Source organism: Suricata suricatta, chromosome 17 (assembly GCF_006229205.1).
Source record: "Suricata suricatta isolate VVHF042 chromosome 17, meerkat_22Aug2017_6uvM2_HiC, whole genome shotgun sequence".
NCBI classification, from domain to species: Eukaryota; Metazoa; Chordata; class Mammalia; order Carnivora; family Herpestidae; genus Suricata; species Suricata suricatta.
In genome coordinates this window covers 51,773,499-51,782,743 of record NC_043716.1, presented here as the reverse complement: position 1 = coordinate 51,782,743, position 9,245 = coordinate 51,773,499, and positions in this window count along the sequence as shown.

The following is a 9,245-nucleotide window of genomic DNA, read 5'->3' as shown; positions in this document are numbered from 1 at the left end:
AGAGAGAGAGAACATGCGCAGGGGAGGAGCAGGGAGAGACACACACAGAGTGGGAGGAAGCAGGCTCCAGGCTCTGAGCTGTCAGCACAGAGCCCGACGCGGGGCTCAACCCACAAACTGTGAGAGGATGACCTGAGCTGAAGTTGGATGATTAAGCCAGGTGACCCATTTAAATTTTTTTCATGTTTATTTATTTTTGCTTTCCTAGAAGGACTTGTAGAACTCAACAGATAGTTATACTGGTGGTATCTTTATTACAGCAAAAGGACACAGGTTAAAATCAGCAGTGGGAAGACATACGTGGGTCAGGGCCCAGGAGAGGCTAAGTGTGGGGCTTCCAGATCTCCTCTCCCAAGAGAGTCTTACAGACAGCATTTTCTTCTCCCAGCCATGATATGTGCTAACACTCATAGGGTATTGCCCCTCAGTATGCTCAGAGCCTTGGTGTCCAGTGAGTTTGTTGGGGCTCAGTCCAATAGATCTGGTTGACAGCCTGTGTGGTTGACCTTAGTTTCCAGCCCCTCGGAAGTCAAGCTGATCACCATGTGGCCCCAGACGTCCCCACCCAGGACCTCTGTAAATCATGTTGAAGCATAGACTATCTGTCTGTCCAAAGGTCCACAGGTCAACAGACATTCTTATCAGGCAGGACATTGTAAGAGCTTAGAAATGGACTTCCAGGGGCACCTGGGTGGCTCCATTGGTTAAGTGGCCAACTTTAGCTCAGGTCATGATCTCACAGTCTGTGGATTTGAGCCCCATGTCAGGCTCTGTGCTGACAGCTCAGAGCCTGGAGCCTGCTTCAGATTCTGTGTCTCCCTCTCTCTCTCCCCCACCCCCCTCTCAAAAATGAATAAACATTTAAAAAAAGAAGTGGACTTCCAGGAGCTGAGGGAAAAGGCCAATCTGAGGGCAAGGTTAATCTTTTACTACACAAATAGAGACTAAGTCTCTGGCCTCAAGAAGTATGTGTCTTAGTGGGGGAGACAGATGGACACACACATCCCCACACACAGCCACCACCACCACCACCGCCGCCAGTAATTAACCAACATTACAGCTATGGGGGGTCACAAGCACTGTGAGAGAAGGAGCCTGGGATCCCTCAGGGGGCTGAGATGGATGAGCAGAGATTTCATGAATGAGATGGAGAAGAAAGACGGCATGGAAGAGGCGACTTAAGACCTAAAGAATGAGAATACACAATCCTGTAGGGTAGGAGCAGGAGTGGAGGCGTTCCAGCAGATAAAATGGCAAGGACAAAGGTGTAGAAGGCTTGGTGAGGTCAAAGGACAGAAAGGAAACTGATGTAGCTAGAAATATTCAGCTGGAGGGAGCAGGGCATGCAACAGACCCAGAGGGGATCGTGATGCATGAGCTCTGCGGGTCACTGTAAGGGTTGGAAATTTATTCTAAGAGCAATGAACATGAAGCACATGAATCCAGCGAGCTGATTGCATTTGATTTCCAACTCCAGGGGAAGGGTGATGAGCAGGGAAACACAAAGCATCGAAAAACAAACCCATACAAGACCAGTTATCATGCAGGAATGCACCCTGGGGAGAGGGTCTCTTAGAGAACCAGCTGGAAAGACTGCTCTGGGGAGAAAGAAAAGTGACAGATGAGAAGCAGAGAGACTGTCCCGAAGGCAAGAGAGAGAATCTAAGGCCCTCATTTCTTTGCAGAACTGGAAAGCACTCTTGGTGACTGGTGTCTGCTCTGTGGCCTGTGATGGCAGGTGGAGGAGCAGAATCAGAGTGGAATTCCAGGGACCCTTTCCTGTCATCAGGAATCCCAAGAGAGCCGATTGCACTCTGTGCAAAGTTGGGAGCCTGGGGTAGAAGTCAGTGTATGTGTGTGTGTGTGCATGTGTGTGCCCACACGTGGGCGTGTATGTAAGGGTGGGGGGATCTCATTTCTTGAGCCTCTCTCTGAGATTGAATGCAATTTTGTCATCTCATAACTCAACTTTTATAGACAAGTCTGTGCAAAATGTCATGGTAAGATCTGCATGTGCGACCTCCCCAGGGGGATGGAAAAGGAGGTAGAGAACCTTCTTCTGGGAGCAGAGGTAACACCTGCAAGGTCTACATGAATGCACCCAAGGGAGAAGGGACTGCAATGGCCCGAGGGGATGCCCACACTCTCCAGGAACATCATGGAGGCAGCTTTGAGGGTGGTGAGGACCCTCGTGCCACACAGAAGCTTCCACCAGCTCAGGACATGTGTGTGTCATATAGCCAAGATGTCCTCCAAAGCCAGACCCCCTATCTACTCCAGCTTCAGTGTAGCCTGGTCTTGGAGGAGGATCATTCTTGTTCCTTCTTCCTTCAGGGGCCCAGGATAGACTCGTGGCTGGCCATGATGGGGGAGAGAAATAAAGCAGGGTAATGAGATAGTGGCATCGGGAGGTGAGGACAGAACATTTCCGGCTTCTGCCTCAACATCACTCCATTAGAGGGTCTTCTCCGACCCTCCTATACAAAATAGCAGCCCCCGCTGCCCCTTCCCCATTCAGGCTTCCAGGCCACGCCTCGGATTTCTGCTCTGCTCTGTGGCACAGGAGGCTGGCCAAGGAGACGACATCGCCCAGGCCCCCTTGCTCTCTGACTTCCTGTGGGGCTTGGCCAGCAGACGTCTCCGGGAGGTCCCTCCTTAGTGGATGGCAGGTTGGCTGAGATCCTGCTGCCTTTAAAGCTCTGGCTCTTTCCAGGTTTTGGAACCCGCTCTTCCCTTCGCTCCTTCAGGCCTGGGAGCAGAGCCAGCTGGCCTCCCGCTCCGGCTGGTCCAGGTGACTGACCCTCCTTGATTGCTTCCTCTTGACCTTGCTCACCTCTTCTCCCCTGTATGAAACTTTCCCTATGATGCCAGTTGAGGACCCATCTGCTTCCTGCCTCATTCTTGATTCAGGCCTCCTCCCCACCCATGATCTTTAGCCTCCCCCTCCCCAGATGTATTTCGCTTTAAAGCACGGATCGCTGCCTTACGCTGCGTTATATATATGTATCAGTCTATTTCTGTGGTCTTTCTTTCTCTACAGTGCAGGCTGTGTGAGGGCGAGTGACTTTCTGATGGTAAAAACCACCCCCCGTTCCATCATCCCTCTGGCCCACCAGCCTTTAGGGTGCTTCTGCAGAGAGCTGAGGTTGGCTATGGGGTGAGGTTCTCAAGAACCCAGGCCCCGGTGAGAACTCAGAAGATGCTGGAGGCCGGGAGGGTGGGAGTTTGTGGGGAGGAGGGGTGTGAGGCATTTCTGTCTGGGGCCACACTCACCCCGGGAAATAAAACACTTTCACCTTTATTAGCACTGATAAGAATAATAGTCCATTCTCTAGGCTTTTAAATCTTACTCCATCATCATTTTCCAAGTGAAGCGGCTGAGCAGAGCGGGAACGACAGGCCTGATGAGGCTAAATCATCCTCGGTGGCTGACGTGTCTGCCAACACCAGACCCTAGGGCGAGCGAAAGTCCTTCCCGTTCCCCTTGGAGACCACCGGCAAGAAGGGGAAGATTCTTGAAGGCCAGGGCTGGACCAGAGTCTTCGGACGCTGCGTCTCTGCCCCTCGCTTGACCCCACTCCTCAAAATACTCATAATTCCAGGGGTGAAGCCCACGGGTTCTAAGCCCAGACTGCCTGTGTTGAAATCCTGGCTCTGTACTTAGTCACTGTGCAGCCTGGGGCAAGTTATTCAACCTCTTTGGCCCTCTGTTTCCTCACTTATTTTTTTTTTAATGTTTATTTATTTTTGAGAACGGGAGAGAGTGTGCACAAGCAGGGGAGAGGCAGAGAGAGGGGGAGAGAAAGGACCGGAAGCTGACAGCCCAGAGTCTGAAGCAGGGCTCAAACTCACGAACTGTGAGACCATGACCAGAGCTGAAGTCGGATGCTTAACCGACTGAGCTGCCCAGGGGGGGTCCCTTTTTCCTCACTTTCAAAATAGAGGAGGTAATAACGGTGGGTAATTATGAGACTTGCCGTGTTGAAGTGGGTTAATACGGGGAAAGTGCCTAGACCAGTGTCAGGTGCATGGTAAGCGCCTGCCCATTTGGTGGTTGTTATTATTAATTAGGAGCTTACTCTGTGTCAAGTGTAACCCAGGCAGATGTCCTCATCCCTGACGATATGAGGACATTGATGCTTGGTGAGTTTAATCACCTGAATCCAAGGTCACACACGCCTTGTTGAGGGCAGAACCATGATTTAAGACAGGAGGAGGGCTTCCTGGTGGCTGTCCCCAGTAACTTTCCCTGCTGCTCCCCAAGGTGAGTCACAGGAGACAGGTTTGGGCTGGGGCTCAGTCAAGCTGCCAGAATGCAGCTGAAGCCCAGGGGAGGCCAAGGAAGAGTGGGGCTGGGGATCCCCAGGGCAGGGGACCCTGTCCAGGAACCACATGTCCCTGTGTCCCCTCCACTAGTAGGGACCATACCCACCTCCCTGAGATATAGGGCCCCTTGGGAAGGTCACGTGTCTTCCGGCATGACAAAATGGGGTAACTGGGGAACCAGGAGCAGATGTCACCAGGATGGGGGGCACCGGGGGTGGGTGAGGAGGGCAGCAGGGGGCACGCTCCACGGAGGCAGGGACACACACCCACTCGGCCACAGACAGCACTATTCATATCGACCTACCTTATTTTCAGAAGCAAATTGATCTTGGCTTTTAACAACTTATGTAGGACAGAGAAGTCTCTGGAAATCTCTTCACGAGGTGGACAGCCTGGGGACCCCATGTTTGCAAGTGCATGACCGTGAGGCCTCCATCCCCTCCTCCCTGCCCCCCACCCAGTGCCAAGGTCAACGGCAAAGCCTCCAGCCTCAGCAGGGGACTTCAGGCCCAAAGTGGAGGCAGGAGGATGAGATGACAGGGTCTGCTCTTGCTTTTGACAAACTGATTTGCCCCAGACCTTCTGTCTGGGGAGGGGACGATGTCATCCAGGATGGGCGAGATTTGGAGATTTGGAGGCAGGTTAGGAAAACGAAGGCTTCTCCCAATGAGACAGAGAGAGGAGGGCACTGGGAAAAACAAGCCCCCAAGATAGGTTTCGACCAGACAATTCTGCAAAACAGCCTGGCCTCCTCTCTCCAGAAGAGTTCCTCCAGGGGCCATCTGCCCCTTCCAGAAGAGCCAGTTGCTGAAAATGTCAAGACTATTTACTCACAGAGCAGGTGACAAGAACGCCTCTCTCCAGTAATTAAACAGGAAGGCGCGTGATGTAGAGCTAATGTCCCCGTGTCCCCGGGGCAGAGTGACCTGAGCACTGCAGATGGGGGTCATTGTGGAGCCCTCCTGTGGCTGCCATGGCCGGTGGCCTTGATGCCAGGGGGAGTGGAGAAGCCCCCCGTGAGCGGTGAGCCCCCAGGAGTGACGTGTGTGCTTTTGCATCCTGTGCATAGAGAGACAAGTGCCAGGGCTCTTAATAAAGGGAGGGAGGCGAGAGTTATTACCCGTCACATGAACCCGAGATGAAATTTAGCAGCCCGAGGTGGGCATTCACCACTGATAAAGATCCGTCTCCCTGCCAGCGTCAAGTGCTGCTTTAAAAGCTAATGTATAATTTAAATGTGCAGTATGGGAATGGGCTTCCACGGGGCGGCAGCTGAGACTCCACGGTGGCTTAAAGGCCCTGGCAGAGGATCTGGAGGGGAGAGGCAGGCATGGGTGCTGGCTGAGAGCCGGTGACCAAAGTGTGGAGGGCGTCAGCCACTTTCCCGCCAGGCAGGGAGCCCGAGTGTTGGGGACAAAGCTTCCCTGTGAAACCCCAAGCCTTCCAGGAGTAGGTGAGTAGGTGACTTCCCTGGCCTCTGAGCAGGTCTGGCCACGGGACAGAATGTCAGGGGTGTCCCCTGGAGGGAGTGCTCCTAGGAAAGAGTGCTCCCCAGAGGAAGTGCTCCCTGGAGAGACTGCTCCTCAGGATAAGTGCTCCCCAGAGGGAGTGTTCCCAGAAATGAGTGCTCCCTAGAAGGAATGCTCCCTGGAGGAAGTGCTCCCCCAAAGGGACTGCTCCCTGGAGAAAGCACTCCCCCCCAGGGAAGGTGACTGCAGGTCAGCAGGAGGTGGACCTTGTTGAAAGAACTTCAGGCAGAGTTGGCCCCTCACCACACCTATCATGGACCAAACAGGGTCCTCCCTCCAAATTCATGTCTCCCTGGAACCTCAAAATGTGTCCTTAATTTGGAAATAGGGTCTCTGCGGGTTAATTAGCGGAGATGAGGCCACACTGGATTGGGGGGACCCTCCATCCAATGACTGGTGTCCTTAAAAGAAGAGGAGAGGGTGCAGAAAGACAGAGTGAGAAGGCCATGTGAATGCAGAGGCCAGGGGTGGGGTGACAGCCTCCAAGCCAAAGAAAGCCAGGGACTGCCTGCAGCCCCACAAGCCCGAGAGGCATGGACGCCTCCTCCGTCAGGGCCTCTGGAAGGAACCAGCTGTGCCGACACCTTGGTGTCCACCTTCTGGCCTCCAGAACTGTGAGAGAATCAATCTCTGGTACTTGGAGCCCCCTGGTTTGTGGTACTTGGTTGCAGAAGCTGTGGGAAACTGATGGACCCCATGTACTCAAGTCTTGGAAGCTGGCCTGCTGATGGTCTTTTTTTTTTTAATTTTTTAAATGTTTTATTTATTTTTAAGAGAGAGAGAGAGAGAGAGAGGTGGTGTGAGCAGGGGAGGGTCAGAGAGAGAGGGAGACACAGAATCTGAAGACAGGCTCCAGGCTCTGAGCTAGCTGTCAGACAGAGCCTGATGCAGGGCTCGAACCCAGGAACTGTGAGATCATGATCTGAGCGGAAAGTGGACCCTCAACCGACTGAGCCACACAGGCACCCCTGATGGTCAGCTTTTATCCAAACTGCCCTAGGGGTGTCTGGGCACTCGAACCTAGCCATGGACATCTGTGTGGCTTCTGGCCACTTGGCCATATTCTTCCCCATGCTTCTATTTTGCAGATGGAGAAATAAAGGTGCAGCAGGCTAGGGTCCAGCTCTGACTTTCTGTGCTGCGCTTGGCGACAGGTAGAATTCGGAATAGGCCAGGAATATGGTGATTCTGAATCTCCTGGGCCCAGAAGGTCCCTCACTCTGCCTGGATCATGGTGGCCAAACCCAAGAGAGGCATTCAGGTCCCAGGAGGCTCTCCCCTTGTCCTCACTGGCACCAGGCTAATGTCCCTGTCTCTGCTGTGTGATAGGGACCAAGCTCCCCTTCCTCCTCCCCTACCGCCCCCCTCGGCCTCCCGGATGGGAAGACTCACTCTCATACACCAGCTCATGGACCCAACTCCAACTTGAGGACAGAGATCTGCTGGTGCCTGAGGGAGGGCTCCTCGGTGGCAGCTAAGGGGCCATTGGCTTGTCGCTGATGGTGCGGGCCGCATGGGCACCCCGTGAGCAAGCACATCGATAATCATAAAAGGAGGTAAAGTTTATTGTTTGGGCCGTTCCCGGTTGGGAAGAAAAAAACAATGTAGGAATTGCAACGATGAAAGATTTACGGCATCTGTCAGCTCAGATAGAGGGGTTGGCTGGAATTATTGCAGCCAGGAAGAATTGTGTTTCAGGATCTGCCCCAGGTATTAATTTGTGGCGGGCTTATCCTGTCAGGAACATACAATGCTCATGGTGTCGAGAAGTAATACTTTAAAGGGCCTGAGCACCAATTGGTTGGGAATTGGGAGTTGGAGCCCGGGAGGCCCCTGATCCCCTTAGCTAGGTTTTCCAATAAGTTCCAGATGAAAAGCATGAGCCTGCTGAGTAATATCATCTTTGGAGACTCTCAAACTAGATTTGTCCCCGTCTACTGTGCCAGCTCATGGATCATCTTCCTCCCTGATGCCCAGAGCAATGCCTTCTGTGCTGCTCGCTGCCCAGGGTCCGGCAGGCTGCGGGCACTGCAGCTCCTGGCTGATGGCCCCGACTCCTGAGTCCCAGGTCCGCAGGTCCCTCGAGACCCCAAGCCCTGCAGCCCTCTTTCCATGAGTTCAAAGGGAAGGGTGGCGACGTCACCTAGTGGAAGGTCATTGCTGCCCATAGACCATTGAGGAAAGGGCGTCCTGTGACCCCCCCAACTGCCCACCCCCAACCAAGGCACTTCTTTTCTCGCAGCCTGGAGATCAACCAGTCCTGCCGGAGAGCCGGTCACCCCAATCCTGCTACTCTTCTCCTTGGTCTTGTGGCATCCCTGTCCAATCTGAGTTTTGCCAAATGCCATATCCCCGAACAGGAAGTAGTCCAGAGGGGCAAACGGCTGGCACTCTCTTCTTTCAAGTTCCTATCTTACTGTAGTCTGAAGGCTTTCACGTCTTGTGAAATGCTTGCTTCTCTTTCACCCCCTTCTTTTGGTCCAGGCCCCTCCTGGAACTGGAGTATTCCAGCGGAGATTGGGGCAGGGAGGAGAGGAGGCAAATGAGGAGACAGGAGCTCCTGGACCTTTCCAGGGGCCACCCCCACCCCTCTCTCCCTCCCATGAGGCCACAGGGAGCCAACAGGAGTGAAGACAGGTGACCCCAGGAAGAACTGCGCTGGAGGGAAGGAGTTAACGTCGTGCTGGCTTGTTGGGGAATGGAGGGGGCTGGCTCAGATGACATCTGGGGTCTCAGAAACCAGCCAAAGACCCAGGCAGCACCAGGTTGTGGGAACTCTGGGCTGATGAGGAGGGGAGATGCCCCAGAGAAGCTCTGTGGTGTGGTGTGGAGTCCGAACCCGGTCCTAGCCAGGCTGGGGGCAGCTCCAAGCCAGGGATGGCCGGATTTGCTCCTATGGATCAGGGGAAACTCTGGAGGTCCAATTTTCCCTCTGCCCTTTGCTTCAGGGAGTTTCTCTCCTCCATCAGGGCAGGGTGCCAGGCGAGCCCTGCTGAACACAGGGCGGTGGGTAGTCAGAATGGAGAAGTAGGTCTTTCCGCTGAAGGCCTTGCCTGGGGAGCACAGATCCAGACCAGTGCTCCAAGGGCTCGGGAAGGCAGCCTGAGCAGCCTGGCCTAGGTTCTGGACCTGAAATGGCCCAGCTTGGTGGGAGGTTTCTCCCTGACTGAGGCCGGCATCCACTGGGGCCAGTGAGGGGACAGCAGCTGGGGCCGGAACTCTGCCCTTGGGTCCTTCTTGGGCTGCACGTTGGACCCTGGGCATCCAGAAGCTATGGCTGGAACGGGGCCGGATCAGCATCCCTGAGCTGGAGGCACCAGCCGGGGCTCCTTGCGGAGGGGAGAGGAGCAAAGGTCAGTGCCTTCCTGATGAAGCGAGGGCCACTTTTTA